Genomic DNA, 16,066 nt, shown 5'->3' on the forward strand with positions numbered 1-16,066 from the left:
TCCTTGCAGACCCTTAACTCCATCCTGTACATTCGATATGGACTGAAGCTGTCTGTTGAGACTTGCTATGAGCACCAGCTGGCTGATAATGTTTTGCAGCTTTTTGGAACAACAGCTGCTTACTCATTTAAGTCAGCTCCCTCAGTTGCTGAACCTGCCATAGAGAGCCTTGACCAAAATGACGATGACCCACTCTTTCTGTGAGCCAGCCAGGGAGTCTGGAAAAAACAAACAATTAACCTGAATTAGGGCCAGACTAGTTACCATAATTTTCTCACGTTGCTATTGACAGTTTTTTCTATTGTCTCTTTTTGGTCCATTTAGATTGATGTAGATTATATACAAAAAAAGGGAAAAATGTTATGGTTAAAAATGTTTGTTTTACTGTGACTTGTTGGAGGCTCCTAAGTGGACCATAAGGTTAAAAAACAAACCAAATTGAGAAAACTAAACTAAAAAAATTAAATAAAAAACAACTCTGCCAGAGTCTCTTTTGGGTCACTTTTGCTGGTCCCAAGCCCGGAAAAAGGAGGAGGGTTGGAATTGTAACATTTAAAAAAAACAAGAATCGACAGAAGAAAGTTCATTTGTAGTTCTAAACATATTTAGGGTGGTTTTTTTACTCACTTTTTGACTCTCCCACGATGCTATTCCTCTCTCCTACAGCGTCCATCACAATTACATGCACAATGCCAATTATGCAAAATAGGTGACTACGTCATTTTGTGACTTCTAGCGACTTTTAGGACAGCCACTTTCCGTACTGAGGAGTTGGCAACACTGGGTCTGGAGCAATGAAGCCGTGGCTCTGGGTACCTCTTAGGCCTCTGGTGTAAGCTCGAAACTTTAAATGGGGCAGCAGGGTAGCCTCGTGGTTAGAGCGTTGGACTAGTAACTGAAAGGTTGCAAGTTCAAACCCCCCAGCTGATAAGGTACAAATCTGTCATTCTGCCCCTGAACAGGCAGTTAATCCACTGTTCCTAGGCCGTCATTGAAAATAAGCATTTGTTCTTAACTGACTTGCCTAGTTAAATAAAAAAAGGAGGAACCACTGTAATTGTCCAGACACACTTTTACATGATGATGCAGTTATTTCGAGTATCAGAACGTGCCGGTGGACATCACTTGTACATGTATGAAATAGGACCCACCAAATTAGTTGTATTCATTATTCTGGTAAGGATGCTTTAGGAACAAGTTGTTGGATCACATCTAACTACTCCCAGTCAACACAGTGTGTTCCCCATACAGGCGGAACTCTTCACGCAAGTCAGTTAACACATTCTTATTTGCAACAACAGCGGCCTACACCACAAACCCGTGCCACCTTGCTTCTACACCTGCATTGCTTGCTGTTTGGGGTTTTCGGCTGGGTTTCTGTACAGCACTTTGATATATCAGCTGATGTTAGAAGGGCTATATAAATACATTTGATTTGACGTTGGGCCAATTGTGCGCCTTTACAGGACTCCCAATCACAGCTGGTTGTGATAGAGTCTGGATTCAAACTAGGGTGTCTGTAGTAAAGCCTCAAGCCTGAGATGCAGTGCCTTAGATAGACAACAGCGCATTCGGGAGCTTTATGTTATCAATAGTGGACCGTCATGATTGTGGGTTTGATTCCTGGGGCCACGAATAGAAAATGACTTAATGTGTAGGAGACTTAAAATGGTTATACCATCAAACTTCAAATTATTAGAATAGTACAAATCGCAGAACATAACATCTAGGTTAAGGGTCAGTGGCCCCAGCCCGCGAACAGGAATGTTCCAAGTTCAGATAGACGGGGGGAGTCACGTCGCCAGGAACTTTAAGTTTGGTTTCTATTTTCATTTGTTGCGCTACTAATACTGCCTGTTGATGTTAAAGGGGGAGCTACATTAACTGGATGGTATTAACATCTTCGGTTGTTATTTAATTAAATTGATTTGATTTAATCTGGGTGCTTACGTCACCTACTAACACCCTGGTACTACCCGTAGCTCCCGTTCTCCTCAGTCCGAGAGAAAAAGCAGAGAGAAAGGTATGTGTCGCAGATGTGTAGAAGTTCATAACGTTAAATAAATAAAGCATCCGTAGGGTAATACTATAGGTATTGTTATAAGGGAGTGTGAGACTATTGAAACATGTCACTTTCAGAGTTTTATCATTGTTATTGAAATAGTTTAGTGCTAAAAAGTATTGCTGTTGCTAGATAGTATGTCTTTCTGTAATACAGATGGTTAGCGTTGCATTAAGGTCTGAATGGGATAAATATGATTTCACATTGTAGCCTGTTTGTATTAGTGTTTTTGTACATGAGTTGTTGTATTATTTTTTTTATACTCTCAATGCTGAAAGCACCTAGCAATGTATTGGAGATGTGAGACAAGATATGTTTTTTAAAATCTTTTTGTTCATGCTCCTCTATAGAACAACTTGTCAGATGGAGATTGATTCCTGTCTTTTCATAAAGACAGCCGTGGTGTAGAACTTCATCTCTGGGTTCTTCTGTGCTACATATAAAAGACTGCCACACATGCATACTGTCGCTTTGGATAAGAGTCTTCATATTGTCACATTTTATTATTTTTCTACACCTCATGTGAGACCTCAAATGTTCCTGCATGGATATTTGACAGTAGCTATGGGCTGCCTGCGCATTGTGAGAAGACGGAACAAAATAAAAAGCGTGTCTAAATCGGGTAAAGTTCGATTATGAATTATATTACCAACTGTGTTTTTGTCATAATCCAAAATTGCATGCTACATTTTTGCTGAACCCTAACATAGACAATGTTTAATTCAAGATTGAGACCTCACATCACCAAGTCAACAATAGGCTACTATTTCCTGTCTGTTTTACAAATCTGTGATTGTAATTTTCAACATAGCAAATAGCAGCATCGTCAATTGCCAACATCAACGCTTGCTGAAGTATCCTTAATAGGTGGGTTTACCTCTAAAGGAAGCATTATTAAAGCAGCATTACCACTAAAGGAACCAGAAACACCGGATCGGTGGCCTCTGCTGCTCGAGCTGTCTGTTTTGCAGTTTGAACCGGACTTGGCGCCTGACTTTATTTACAATGGTTGCTGTGAGAGTTAGTCAAGTTGGTTAATAGTCGAAGCCAGCCGGAGAAGATATCAAAATGTTCAACATAGGTAATCATAGCTATTTTATTTGTAGTGCATTTCGTCTCAGTCGCTAATTAGTTTGATGCAGCTAGCGATGTGGTAAAAATACGTTAAGAGGACGACTTTAGTAGTATCATTTTTTTGAGGTATCTGTACTTACATTTTTATATTTTTGACTTTTACTCTACTATATTCCTAAAGTAAATCGTGTACTTTTCTTACACCATATGTTTTCCCTGACACCCAATAGTACTTGTTACATTTTGAATGCTTAAGGGGAACATTTAAATATCTTGGAATGACCTAGTCAAAGGCCAGATCTCAATCCAATTGAGAATCTGTGGAATGACATAAAGATTGCTGTACACCAGCGGAACCCATCCAACTTGCTGGAGCAGTTTTGCCTTGGAAGAATGGTCAAAAATCCCACTGGCTAGATGTGCCAAGGTTATAGAGACATACCCCAAGATACTTGCAGCGGTAATTGCTGCAAATGGTGGCTCTACAAAGTATAGACTTTGTGGGGGTGAATATTTTCAGTTTTTTTGTCTCATTTCTTGTTTTACAATAAATTGTTTGCATCTTCAAAGTGGTAGGCATGTTGTGTAAATCAAATGATACAAACCTCCCAAAAATCCATTTTAATTCCAGGTTGTAAAGCAACAAAATAGGAAAAATAACGAGGGGGGTGAATACTTACGCAAGCCACTGTTCTGCTGTCTGACGAGGAGAAAACATTACAGGAATATTCTGTAAATGTTGACAATATCACTCAAAACACCCAAAATAACACATAACCTTTCCACATGACTCCCATGAAGTTACGAGGTGACGTTCCATGGCAGGATGAACTTGAGACACACGGTAAGATGGCAGGCAAGGAAGAAAGTTGAACATATGAATAAACATGGGGTGGGGGATTTCACTAGCCTTCTGGAAGAGAAAAGTGGAATATGTCACAGAACATTTGGAAGAGCTTCTTGAGGACTAAGTTGAACGTGATGAGAGTGAGGATGAATTAACTGTTGATTACGCCTTTAAGGACATGAATTGTGACGTTCTTTGCTCTCCAGTGCAAGGCACCGTTGAAAGGAGTGGTAATGGGGTGGCATTAAGTGATAAGGAGGAGCAGTTGAAATTGAAGATTCCAGGTGACTGGCGCCCACCGTTTGGTGAGACGTAGATCTAGTGGGAAAACTGAGAAAACGTCATGCTGAGTGTTGATTCAGATTCTTTGCCCGATAAGGTGAAGGTAAGAATTGTCAGTTACCCCGTGAGATGAGTCGGCAAATTAAGGCAGGCATACCAGCCTTGGCAAGCCACCCCCTAAAAATAAATAAAAACGTTTGGATATTTATTTTATTATAATTTTTTGCATGGTGTGCTAAGCCTTGGCTTGATGTTTATCTAATTACATTTTTCCAGTTGAAATTGAATTGGTATTCACTGCAATGTTGTAGTTCCCAAGGTACGTCAATCCTGATTAGCCAATGGGCTTTCATGATTTTGCAGGAGTTTCATATTAAGCGCAAGACAACCCTCCTCGCCTCTCCTGCCAAATTTAAAACCAAGGCAGCACTGAAGATGAAACAAAACATCTTTACATGGCTAGCAAGCTTTCTTTTGTTATTTAAACAAGTTCAGGGTGCAAAAATGTCATCAGCAAGAAAAAAATAAAATAAGACAGATGTCTGCTCATTTATTGCGTCTTGGACAAAGGAATATGTATTCATTTGACTGAAGAGCCGGGCTGTTTGCGCTCTCTGTGGTAAAAACGGTTGTTTGTTGGAAGTCAAGTGTACAGCGTAAGTTTTAAACGACACATGAGAAAAGCTTCCATGGATGAGGCGAATAAAACTAAAGGAATCAAGAGGGCCGTGTCCAGGTATGAAAAGCAAAAGCGGTGCGTTTACATGCTGTTTAAAACAACAACAAAAATCAAGCTACAGCGGGGAGCTACAAAGTTGCACAGTGCTAAACCATTTACTAACGGGGAATATATCAAGGAGGCTTTCCTCAGTTTGCAGGTTTCATTTGATGGACTGCCTGTCAGGATTTGGCCAGGGTTGTTCCGGGTTTTGGTCAGTAGATGTCCCCATTGTACTTTTTGTCCCTATGTTTTTCCCTTGATCCCCATTATTATTTGCACCTGTGTCTCGTTTCCCCTGATTGTATTTAAACCCTTTGTTTCCCTCAGTTCTGTGCTCTGTGTTTGTATGTTAGCACCCTGCCCTAGTGTTCTGTGTGCTCTTGTCGATTCTGGGTGACGTTCTTGTGGTATTCTGTTTTTTGTTTATTTTTGGTGAGTTTCTTTTGAGGTCTTTTTGTGTTTTTCCTACCACCTTTTGGATTTGCCATTTTTTGTATTTTAGGATTTTTTCTTTATTAAATACACCGTCTTAAGTACTGCTGTGTCTGCCTCATCTTCTGGGTTCTGCTGTCTATTCGTGGCTCAGTTGGTTAAGTGACTGTTTCTCACTCCGGAGACCCAGGTTCGAAACCGGGTCCTGACAGAAACACAGAGCCAAGAATGAACCCAGAGGCAGCCAGTTCCCAGGACCTTTTTGCCACGCTGTCCCACCACCAGGAGACTGTCCAACGCCACGAAGCCGCCCTGGTTCAGCAAGAGGCCTTAATGGCTAGACATTCTCATCTTCTGTCGGAGATGCTGACTTCCATTAAGCAAATATCTGATCGACTTACCCCGGCAACAGTTTCCGTCCCAGTACCTCAGGTTCACGTACCCATGGCAGTTAACCCCCTGGCTGAACCTCGTCTTCCACCTCCCCAACGGTTCTCAGGTGATCCAAGTGCTTGTAAAGGCTTTCTCACTCAATGATCTCTCTCCTTTGAGCTGCAACCCTCGTCGTTTCCCACCGACCGGTCTAAGATCGCATATACATCACCCTGCTGTCGGAAAAAGCCCTGGCCTGCGCTACTGCTGTGTGGGATGCCCATAGTTCCTGCTGTGCCAGCTACTCTGCCTTTGCTGAGGAATTCAAACAAGTGTTTCAAGGCCCAAGCAGTGGTTCTGACTCAGCCAAACAGCTCCTGACTCTCCATCAAGGTTGGCGCAGCGTGACGGACTATGCCATCCAGTTCCGCACGGTGGCAGCAGCGAGTGGCTGGAACAACGAGGCGCTCACGGTGTGCTTTCTGAAAGGCCTTTCCGACACTATCCAAGATGAACTGGCCACTCTGGAACCACCGGACAATCTCGAGTCCCTGATCAAGTTGGCCTCACGCATTGACCAGCGTCTGAGAGAGAGAACTCAACCGTAGACCTCTAGCCCCTATCAGTCCCAGCTCCGAGTCCCCACCTTTATCATCGCTGGCTCCACCGGAACCCATGCAGATTGGACGCATCTCCCAGGCTGAGAGAGACCGCCGGATGAGGGAGCGACGCTGTCTATATTGCGGCAAACCGGGCCATTTCCGTTCCACGTGTCCCGGGCTCCAGGGAAACGCTCTGTCCCGTACAGACCGGGGGGAACTGTAACGGGAAACATAACCTCCTCCCATCCGTCCAACTCCCGTCTGCTCATTCCAGTCACCCTCTCCTGGGACAACCACAAGCTTCACCTTCAAGCCTTGGTAGACTCTGGAGCCGCAGGTAACTTCATGGATGGTGTCTGGGCGAAGGAGAATGGCGTTCCCTCTGAACCTCTAAGTGACCCCATGAGGGTTGCTACATTGGATGGAAGCCCTTTGGGATCTGGACTTGTCACTCATGTCACTACCTCCTTGAGACTTTCAGTTTCACAACACCAGGAATTGATGAACTTTCATTTGATCTCCTGTTCCGAGTTCCCTCTCGTCCTTGGATACCCCTGGCTTCACAGCCATAACCCTCACATCGACTGGTCTGTGGGCACTATCAAGCAGTGGGGTCCTACGTGCCAAGCTACTTGTATTTTCCAGAATTCCCGAGTTCTACTCCCGAGTCTTTAGAATCCATCGACCTGACCCGAGTTCCCGAGTGTTACCATGACCTCAAACTGGTGTTTAGCAAACAGAGGGCCACCATGCTACCACCCCATAGATCTTACGATTGCCCCATCGACCTGTTTCCGGGCACTTGCCCCCAGGGGTCGGATCTTTTCCCTATCTCCACCCGAACGAGCTGCTATGGATACCTACATCAAGGACTCTCTGGAAGCAGGCCTCATGCGTCCATCAACCTCCCCGGCGGGAGCAGGGTTTTTCTTTGTGGCCAAGAAAGATGGTGGATTACGTCCTTGCATCGACTACCGGGGACTCAATGACATAACCGTCCGTAACCGTTACCCGCTACCCCTTATGGCCACAGCCTTCGAGCTGCTCCAGGAAGCAGTTGTTTTCACTAAGCTTGACCTGCGGAACGCATATCATCTTGTGCGGATCAGACCTGGTGACGAGTGGAAGACCGCTTTCAACACGCCTACTGGTCACTATGAATACTTGGTGATGCCCTTCGGCCTGACCAACGCCCCAGCGGTGTTCCAAGCGCTCATAAACGATGTGCTTAGGGATATGCTTAACATATTTGTGTTCGTTTACTTGGATGACATCCTCATCTTTTCGAGCTCCCTTCAAGAACACACTAAGCATGTCAGACAAGTCCTCAAACGCCTCCTGGACAGCCATCTGTACGTTAAGCCGGAATCCATTCATCCCGAGTACAATTCCTGGGATTTGTAGTGGAACCCGGTCGAGTCCAAATGGACCCTAGGAAGGTAGGGGCGGTAGCGGATTGGCCCACCCCCAAATCCGTTAAGGATGTTCAGCGTTTCCTGGGCTTCACAAACTTTTACCGCAAGTTCATCAAGAACTTCAGTTTGGTGGCAGCTCCTCTCTCAGCTTTAACCAAAGGTGGCAATGCAAGGTTTTTGTGGGGAAGAGAAGCTGAGACGGCCTTCCAAGGACTCAAGCAGCGCGTCCTCTCTGCTCCCATCCTGATACTACCGACTACGGATGAACCATTTGTGGTGGAGGTAGACGCATCAGAGGTTGGTGTTGGAGCTGTCCTGTCTCAGAGGGGTGAAGACAAGAAGCTTCATCCGTGCGCTTTCTTCTCACACCGTGCGCTTTCTTCTCACACCGGCTTTCCTGAGAGGAACTACGATGTGGGGGATCGTGAACTCCTAGCGGTTAAGATGGCATTGAAGGAATGGAGACACTGGCTCGAGGGGGCTTCTCACCCGTTTCAAGTGCTTACGGACCACAAAAATCTGGAGTATATCCAGCAGGCGAAGCGATTGAACTCTAGACAAGCTAGATGGTCTCTTTTCTTCAATCGATTCCAGTTTATCCTCACCTATCGGCCCGGGTCGAAGAATCTCAAACCGGATGCCCTGTCCCGAGTCTACGCTCCTGCCATTCGAGATGACACGGACATGCCTGTCCTTCCTGCTGCTAAGATTGTGGCTCCGATCTCGTGGCAAGTTGAGGATACCGTGAGACGTGCTCAAGCTAGCGAACCGGACCCTAAAGGAGGCCCTGCCAATCGGTTGTTTGTCCCCAAGGCAGTGAGGACTCAGGTCCTTCTGTGGGGGCACTCCTCTCGCCTCACCTGTCATCCGGGCGTAGGTCGCACCTTGGAGTTCATCCAGCGTAAGTTCTGGTGGCTTACCATAAGAGAAGACGTTGCCACTTTCGTCAATGCCTGCCCCGTGTGCTGCCAGGGCAAATCTTCTCACCTCCGCCCTCAAGGACTCCTTCACCCATTACCTGTTCCCCACAGACCCTGGTCCCATATCTCATTGGACTTTATTACTGGACTTCCTCCATCCCATGGCAATACTACTATCCTAGTCATAATCGACAGGTTTTCAAAGGCGGCCAGGTTCGTCCCTCTGACTAAGTTACCTTCTGCCAAGGAAACGGCTGAGTTGGTAATTAATCATGTGTTCCGAGTCTTCGGCATTCCTCAAGATGTGGTTTCTGACAGAGGTCCCCAGTTCGCCTCAAGGTTTTGGAAGGCCTTCTGCCAACTCATGGGGGCTTCTGCCAGTCTATCTTCAGGGTACCATCCGGAGTCCAACGGCCAAACAGAGAGGATGAATCAAGAGCTGGAAACCACCCTCCGATGTATGACTCGTGACAACCCGTCCACATGGTCATCCTTTATTGTTTGGGCCGAATACGCGCACAACACCTTGCGCTCCTCCTCCACTGGTATGTCCCCGCACGAGTGTCAGTTTGGCTATGCTCCTCCATTGTTCCCGGACCAGGAGGCAGAAGTCAGAGTGCCTTCAGCCTTGAGGTTCGTCAGACGCTGTCGGCTTATGTGGAGGAAGACCCGTCTTAATCTGATGCGTTCCTCACAGAGGTATCAACAACAAGCCAACAGACGTCGCCGTCCGGGCCTACCCTGCGCCCGGCCAGAGAGTCTGGCTTTCCACAAGAGACTTACCTCTACGGGTGGAGTCTCGCAAGCTGTCCCAAAATACATCGGTCCCTTCAAGGTTGCCAGGAGAGTTAACCCAGTTTCTTATCGCCTACACTTACCCAGATCCCTTAAGATTAATCCCACATTTCATGTGTCATTGTTAAAACCTGTTGTTTTTTCTCCCCTTGTCCCGGCAGACAGACCTCCCTCTCCGCCTCGTGTCATTGGAGGCCAGCCGGCTTATACCGTCCACCGGATACTGGATTCCCGCCGGGTGCAGCGGTCCTGGCAGTATCTGGTGGACTGGGAAGGCTACGGTCCTGAGGAGCGCTCCTGGGTTCCTGCCAAAGACATCCTGGACCCTGACCTCATTCGTCAGTTCAGGGTCCTCCACCCTGAGAGAGCTGGTAGGAACGTCAGGAGCCGTTCCTAGGGGGGATTCTGTCAGGATTTGGCCAGGGTTGTTCCGGGTTTTGGTCAGTAGATGTCCCCATTGTGCTTTTTGTCCCTATGTTTTTCCCTTGATCCCCATTATTATTTGCACCTGTGTCTCGTTTCCCCTGATTGTATTTAAACCCTTTGTTTCCCTCAGTTCTGTGCTCTGTGTTTGTATGTTAGCACCCTGCCCTAGTGTTCTGTGTGCTCTTGTCGATTCCGGGTGACGTTCTTGTGGTATTCTGTTTTTTGTTTTTGTTTATTTTTGGTGAGTTTCTTTTGAGGTCTTTTTGTGTTTTTCCTACCACCTTTTGGATTTGCCATTTTTTGTATTTTAGGATTTTTTCTTTATTAAATACACCGTCTTAAGTACTGCTGTGTCTGCCTCATCTTCTGGGTTCTGCTGTCTATTCGTGGCTCAGTTGGTTAAGTGACTGTTTCTCACTCCGGAGACCCAGGTTCGAAACCGGGTCCTGACATTGCCTAACAAAGCTAAAAGACATGCATGCGTCTGACAGAACCTGTTGAAAGGCACGTTACCAAGATGTTTGTAAATGTAAAGGAACGGCAAACTTTAGCGTTAAGATACACCTGTTTAGTGTGGCTCTTGAGAGAGTGTGGATGTGAATGACATTTCACGTCTGGCAGTTGTTGCAAGATACTGTGACTCAGAGGTACATGAGGTGCTAGGTCTAAAACCCATGCATGGTACTACTAAAGGGGAAGATGTAGCAAAAGTCTTCACAGATCATTTTGAGGCGAGGTGACTAGTCAGCATAGTCAGTTTGCTATTATAACTGACTTTGCTGAGGAAGCATAAACGATTCGCAAAGCTAATTGAAGATCAGATTGGCCGCCCGTGGTTAAATTTCACTATCATTCACCAAGATGTGTTCCAAGATTTCAAATTCTGATTAAACCTCTGGGCGATTTCTCGATCCCGTAATCTTCTCCGTCCCAGGAATAGGGGAGGGGGGGGTTCTTGGTGACAGAAGCAATTGGTCAACAATGCATATTAAGTAGCCATGTGCTCAGTGTCTCCGTCACCTCGCCCCTTTAGCGTCCTTAATTTCCGCCAACCAATGGGCCACAGTCTTACACCCCGCAGCAACAGAGCAGAACGCCACTCCACCAAAGCAGCTGTGCCCCGTCACCCGCCGCTTCGGCAACCCGCATTTGGAGCAGACGTACTGCTGCCTTCCCTTCCCGGCTGTCCCATCCTTGTCCTCCGCCAAGCTGTTGTCCTTGGATCCGGAGAAGGTAAAGAGAAAGCCGGGGGTGGTCCTTGGGCTGGCAAGGCTTGGGTGGGGCCCAGAAATGCGGGGCTGTTTTTGCTCCAGGTGGGCTGTTAGAATGGGTGTGTGGGCGAGCCAACCTTGTTGGATGGCCTGGCGTGTGATCGGGGAGGGGGGGGAAGGGTGCCTGGACCCCTTTTACATCAGCTCATTGGCTATCTACCAAGCTAGATTTCAAGATGATCCGTGGTCATTGGTCCGAAATACAGTCAATCAACGAAGAACTGGTCATATCATTGGTGCGCAATGAGGTCATTGTTTGGTGTGTTCAAATCAGTTCCTTTCGGTCAATATGTCCTGGGAAAAGAACCATGACGTTTGGCTGTGTTACTAACAAACGGAGGATTGCAATGAAACCAAACATGGCTCGATAAATGTCTGTTTAGAGTGAGTAATTACATTGAATGTTATGTCCAAAGTTGAAGGGCACGGAATTTACGACAGAAGCCGTTTACAAAATGTTTCGTGTTAGGCTATAAAAATCAATTATATCGAACAAAACAACAATTTATTGTTTCATCGTAACCTTTAGTATTGCCAAAAGAAGATCTTGAAAGGTAATTGATGAATTTTATTGCTATTTCTGACTTTCGTGACTAATCTACTTGGCTGTAACTGTACGTAATGTTTTGTCTGCTGATCGATAATCGCATGGTTTGCTTTCGCAGTAAAAACTTTTTGAAATCTGACATGGTGGCTAGATTAACAAGAGGTTTAGGTTTCATTTGGCATATTCCACTTCTGATTTAATTAAAGTTAAATATTTATAATAATTAAATATCTACAATTTTGTCAAAACATTCCGCTAGCGGAACCCCTGTTCCTAACTAGAAAATCACACATTTAGTCAAAATGTAACATGTTTCAAGTTAAACTATTTTGTTTAGTGAATGATAACTGTGAGTATTATTAACGAGTCTCCCAAGAGAGGAGTCTTCTTCAGATGCTTTCCATTGGAAATCGAAAATAAACACCTTTGCAGAATCATTGTACTGATCAGCTCGGACCTCGCCCTCCTGTTGTGTAAGCAGTTCACCTCGGTACTCCACAACAAAGTCTCCTTTGGATATGAATTCAGTGGCAAAAACTCCTCGTCCTTTAAAGTTATTGATAAAACGCTGGTAAAGTACTTGTTTATCAACGTTTGAGCTTATGTGATGCTCTGCATCCTCCATGGGCCGGAGCCGCATGGAAGATCACTCCATAACTCAAATCTATCCTTAATCTTTCTTTTAGGAACAGCAGGGACCTGCAGATGGGTGCTTCCGTGTTAATGGCAAAATGAGTGTGCTACATTACATTTATCATGAAGTCACCCAGGTGTCCCACACAAGTAGCCCAAAAGTACCCAAGTGACCAAATTGGTGAAGGTATACATTTTGAAACAAATAACTATACACAAAACCGAGGAAGAAACCTAGAGAGGAACCAGGCTATGAGGGGTGTCCAGTCCTCTTCTGGCTGTGGCGGGTGGAGATCACAGTGGTTGTAGAGGGTGCAACAGGACAGCAACTTGAGAGTAAAAATGAACAGTTTAGGGTTCCATAGCCGCAGGCAGAACAGTTGAAACTGGAACAGCAGCAAGGCCGGGTGGACTGGGGACAGCAAGGAGTCATCGTGGCAGGTAGGCCTGAAGCATGGTCCAAGGGCTCAGGTCCTCCGAGAGAAAGAGAGAGCAGACTTAAATTCACACAAAACACCAGATAAGACAGGAAAAGTACTCCAGATATAACATACTGACCCTAGCCCCCACCAACTTTGCCAAATAACCCCACCAACTTTGCCAAAACTCTAGACAATATTCTGCTGCTGAGGCCAGATGCCATAGCAGTCTCTTTCTGATGTAAAGCAGAGGGTCACTGAGCATGTGCTGCATGCGATGGGAGACTTCATCTTGCAAACAACACAGCAATGCCTCCATGCTGTGCCCTTTTGGCCCTTAGGCACATCCATGCCTGCACAAATATATTTGGGCAGATGAACACTTGTGGCAGGAGCAGAAGGGACAGGGCTTGGTGCAGTGGTGCTGAAGCCAGCAAGCTCCTTGATGAGCTGCTTTCTGTGAGAGGTTGGGCTTTCCACAGCTCTTAGCCATTTCCTTGTGTAGGATGAATTCATTCACCACAGCAATGTCGATGAAATAGAAGAAGGTTTTGTACCATTTCATTGTCTTGTGTAGAACATTGCAGTAGTTTGGTGGTCCATGCCCCGGCACCGTCCTTCACACGCCTGACAACATGATTCCCATTGAAGGACTTGTGGATTGTTGTGCACATCAACACCTCTCTGGTGTCCAACCACTTTACAAACAGCAGGCCATCTTCACAGATCCATCGCATGGTCCCCCGCTCAGCCCGCTTAGGCATGTCGTTCACCTTCATCTTCGGAAAGCCCACCCTGTTGGTACGAATGGTGCCACAAGCCCACACATCCAGCTTCCATAGGTCTGCAAACAGGGTAGGGCTTGTGTAGCCCTTCCCTAGTAGTTCAAAATCCAATAACTCCATTACAGAGTCATAGCTAAGTCCCTTACCGGTAGCAAAACTGTTCTTCCCCTCGTAGACAAAGAAATTGCATGTGTAGGCACACACAGAATCAGCCAACACAAACAGCTTGTCACCCCACTTGGTTTGGTTTGTTTCTCATGTATTGTTTGAGGCCAATTCTGGCTACCATCCTCACATCGATTGACACGTTCTGGGCTGGCTGAAAGTACGTCTTGCAGGCCTCAACAATGTGGTAGACAGGTTTGATTTTGCACAGTCTATCAAACGTTGCTGTGCCTCTCTTCATCAACCTTTGGGTCACTGATATGAAGCGCCTGTGAAATAACCAGAAACCTTTTGCAGGACTTAGCAGTCATGGGGAAAGGCAGTTGGTAGAGAGATGACGTTTTTCAGTAGTCCTTCAGGCTTTTCAGCCTCACCAGTCCCATGTAGATGAACAGTGAAAGGTAGCAGAAAAAGTCTGACCTGGATATGGGCTTCCATGCTACCTTTTTGCCTGCTTGCTTCTTCTTCCCATGAGCGAATCTACAACAGATTGTGTGAAAAACAGCCGAAAAAGCTGAAGGGGGGTGTAAGTTGCGGTCGGGTTCACCTGAGGTCCTGGCTGGGGTGGCTCCATATCATCTTCTAGGACGGTGTGCCAACGCCCTTCTGTCCTGTCCCTCTGTTAGCGGGTCTCTTTCTGCTGTAAAGCAGAGGGTCACCAAGTATGTGGCGCATGTGATGGGGGACTTAATTTTGCAAAGAACACAGCAACGCCTCCATGCTGTGCCCTTTTGGCCCTGAGGCACATCCATGCCTGCAGAAATACATTTGGGCAGATGAACACCACTTGTGGCAGGAGCTGTATGAATCAGCTTCAGTGGGGGATGGACACCTTGGCCCTGGGTGCTGCCATTCGGAGTCAGTGTCACTGTGAAAGAAAATGTTCAGTTAGAATAGTTTCACATATGAGCCCTGTATCAACAGGTATAATAAACATATATATATACATAAATAGAGTACAGGGAACATAAGGTTGAATATATTATGACAGACCAGCTAGATCTACTATCTTTATTATATTATATTACAACAGACCAGCTGTATCTACTGTCTCCATTTCACTTTGGCCATTGTTGTGGGCCTGCCCACCCCTCAACAGCCTCAAATAGGCTATTTCATGTGGGTTGGGCGCAGACACACGCATCTCACATTTCATGACATTACATGTTTATATAGTGCTTCTAAAATAAATAAATAAATCACAAATAATGTCTTATTTTATTAATTTCAAACAAGGGCATTAGCATGAGAAGAACTTACCAGTCCAAAACGATGTCCTCTCCCGTTCAAAAAATATTCCTCCACATTCGCTAAATGAATCGTCCTACAACAATCTCTGTCTCACTTTCCCAATCAATTTATTCTAAAATTGTGTGTACATCTATATTTGACTTAGATTTAGCGTTCCCTGTCTTAGTCGCCATAATGATTGATATATAAACAGCTGAATATGCGCTTTACCAAAACAACGCTGTGTGTAATATGTGTTGCTCCTTCCGGTATGAAACTTCAATAGCGAATTACTCTCTTTACGCCGGAGCTGAGACACTTGTATTTTCATCAATGTTTAATATAACGATTTATGTAGCGATCACCGTATGTTGTGGAATTTTAGCCCGCTACCGGATTCCGTGCTCAGAGAGGTTAAGGAGAGGCATGCTTAGCCGAGTGATTATAAAGGTCCAGTGAGTAGTGAGGATGGTTGGGGTCACGGCGATTCAGACAGCTAACCGAGCCATGGGTTGCAAGCTCGCAGAAGATGGAGGTCTGTTTTTACCCACCCGTGCGTTTCCGTCGGTAGATTAGTGGGTTCCGTGTGGTAGAGGGGACCAATCCAATTGTCAAAATAGTTATAGTGGCCCAAGAAGATTGTTCGATAGACCTGTTCCGATATGCTCAAGACAGCTAACGATTAGCGGGCCGCAGTTAGCAGATGGGCGTTCAGGTTACGTTGCGATGGAGGGGCCAGTTGAATGACTCCCTCGGGCAGAGAACGTCGGTATTCCAGTCGTGAAGACCCGGTGGGGCTCCGCATCGGCGGTAAAAACGGGTCCGGATAGGTGATTGTAGCCCAGGAGTGGCTGATGGAACTCTTCAGCTGGCTAGCTACAGGATAATTGGTGTTTGCTCCGGAATCGACGTTAGCCAATAGTCACTCTGATAGCAGCTAGTTAGCTGCAAGATCCAGGTGTAAATGTCCAGAGCTTGCGGTTGAGGACAAAGGACGTCTGACTGCTACGCCATCTTGGAAACCTTGAAGAAGCGATAGAATATAAACACAATAGATGCGTTGTTTCT

General features: G+C 45.8%; 1 long non-coding RNA gene across 1 annotated transcript; it reads left to right on the top strand.

The window, feature by feature from the left end:
• Nucleotides 1-2,000: 2,000 nt before the first annotated feature.
• LOC135558131 (uncharacterized) lies at nt 2,001-10,041 on the top strand. Its single transcript, XR_010458310.1, has 3 exons — nt 2,001-2,023; nt 2,413-2,684; nt 9,684-10,041. It is a non-coding gene; the product is annotated as an uncharacterized LOC135558131 (long non-coding RNA).
• Nucleotides 10,042-16,066: the final 6,025 nt, after the last annotated feature.

The sequence above is a fragment of the Oncorhynchus masou genome, chromosome 17 (assembly GCF_036934945.1).
Source record: "Oncorhynchus masou masou isolate Uvic2021 chromosome 17, UVic_Omas_1.1, whole genome shotgun sequence".
Classification (NCBI taxonomy): Eukaryota; Metazoa; Chordata; class Actinopteri; order Salmoniformes; family Salmonidae; genus Oncorhynchus; species Oncorhynchus masou.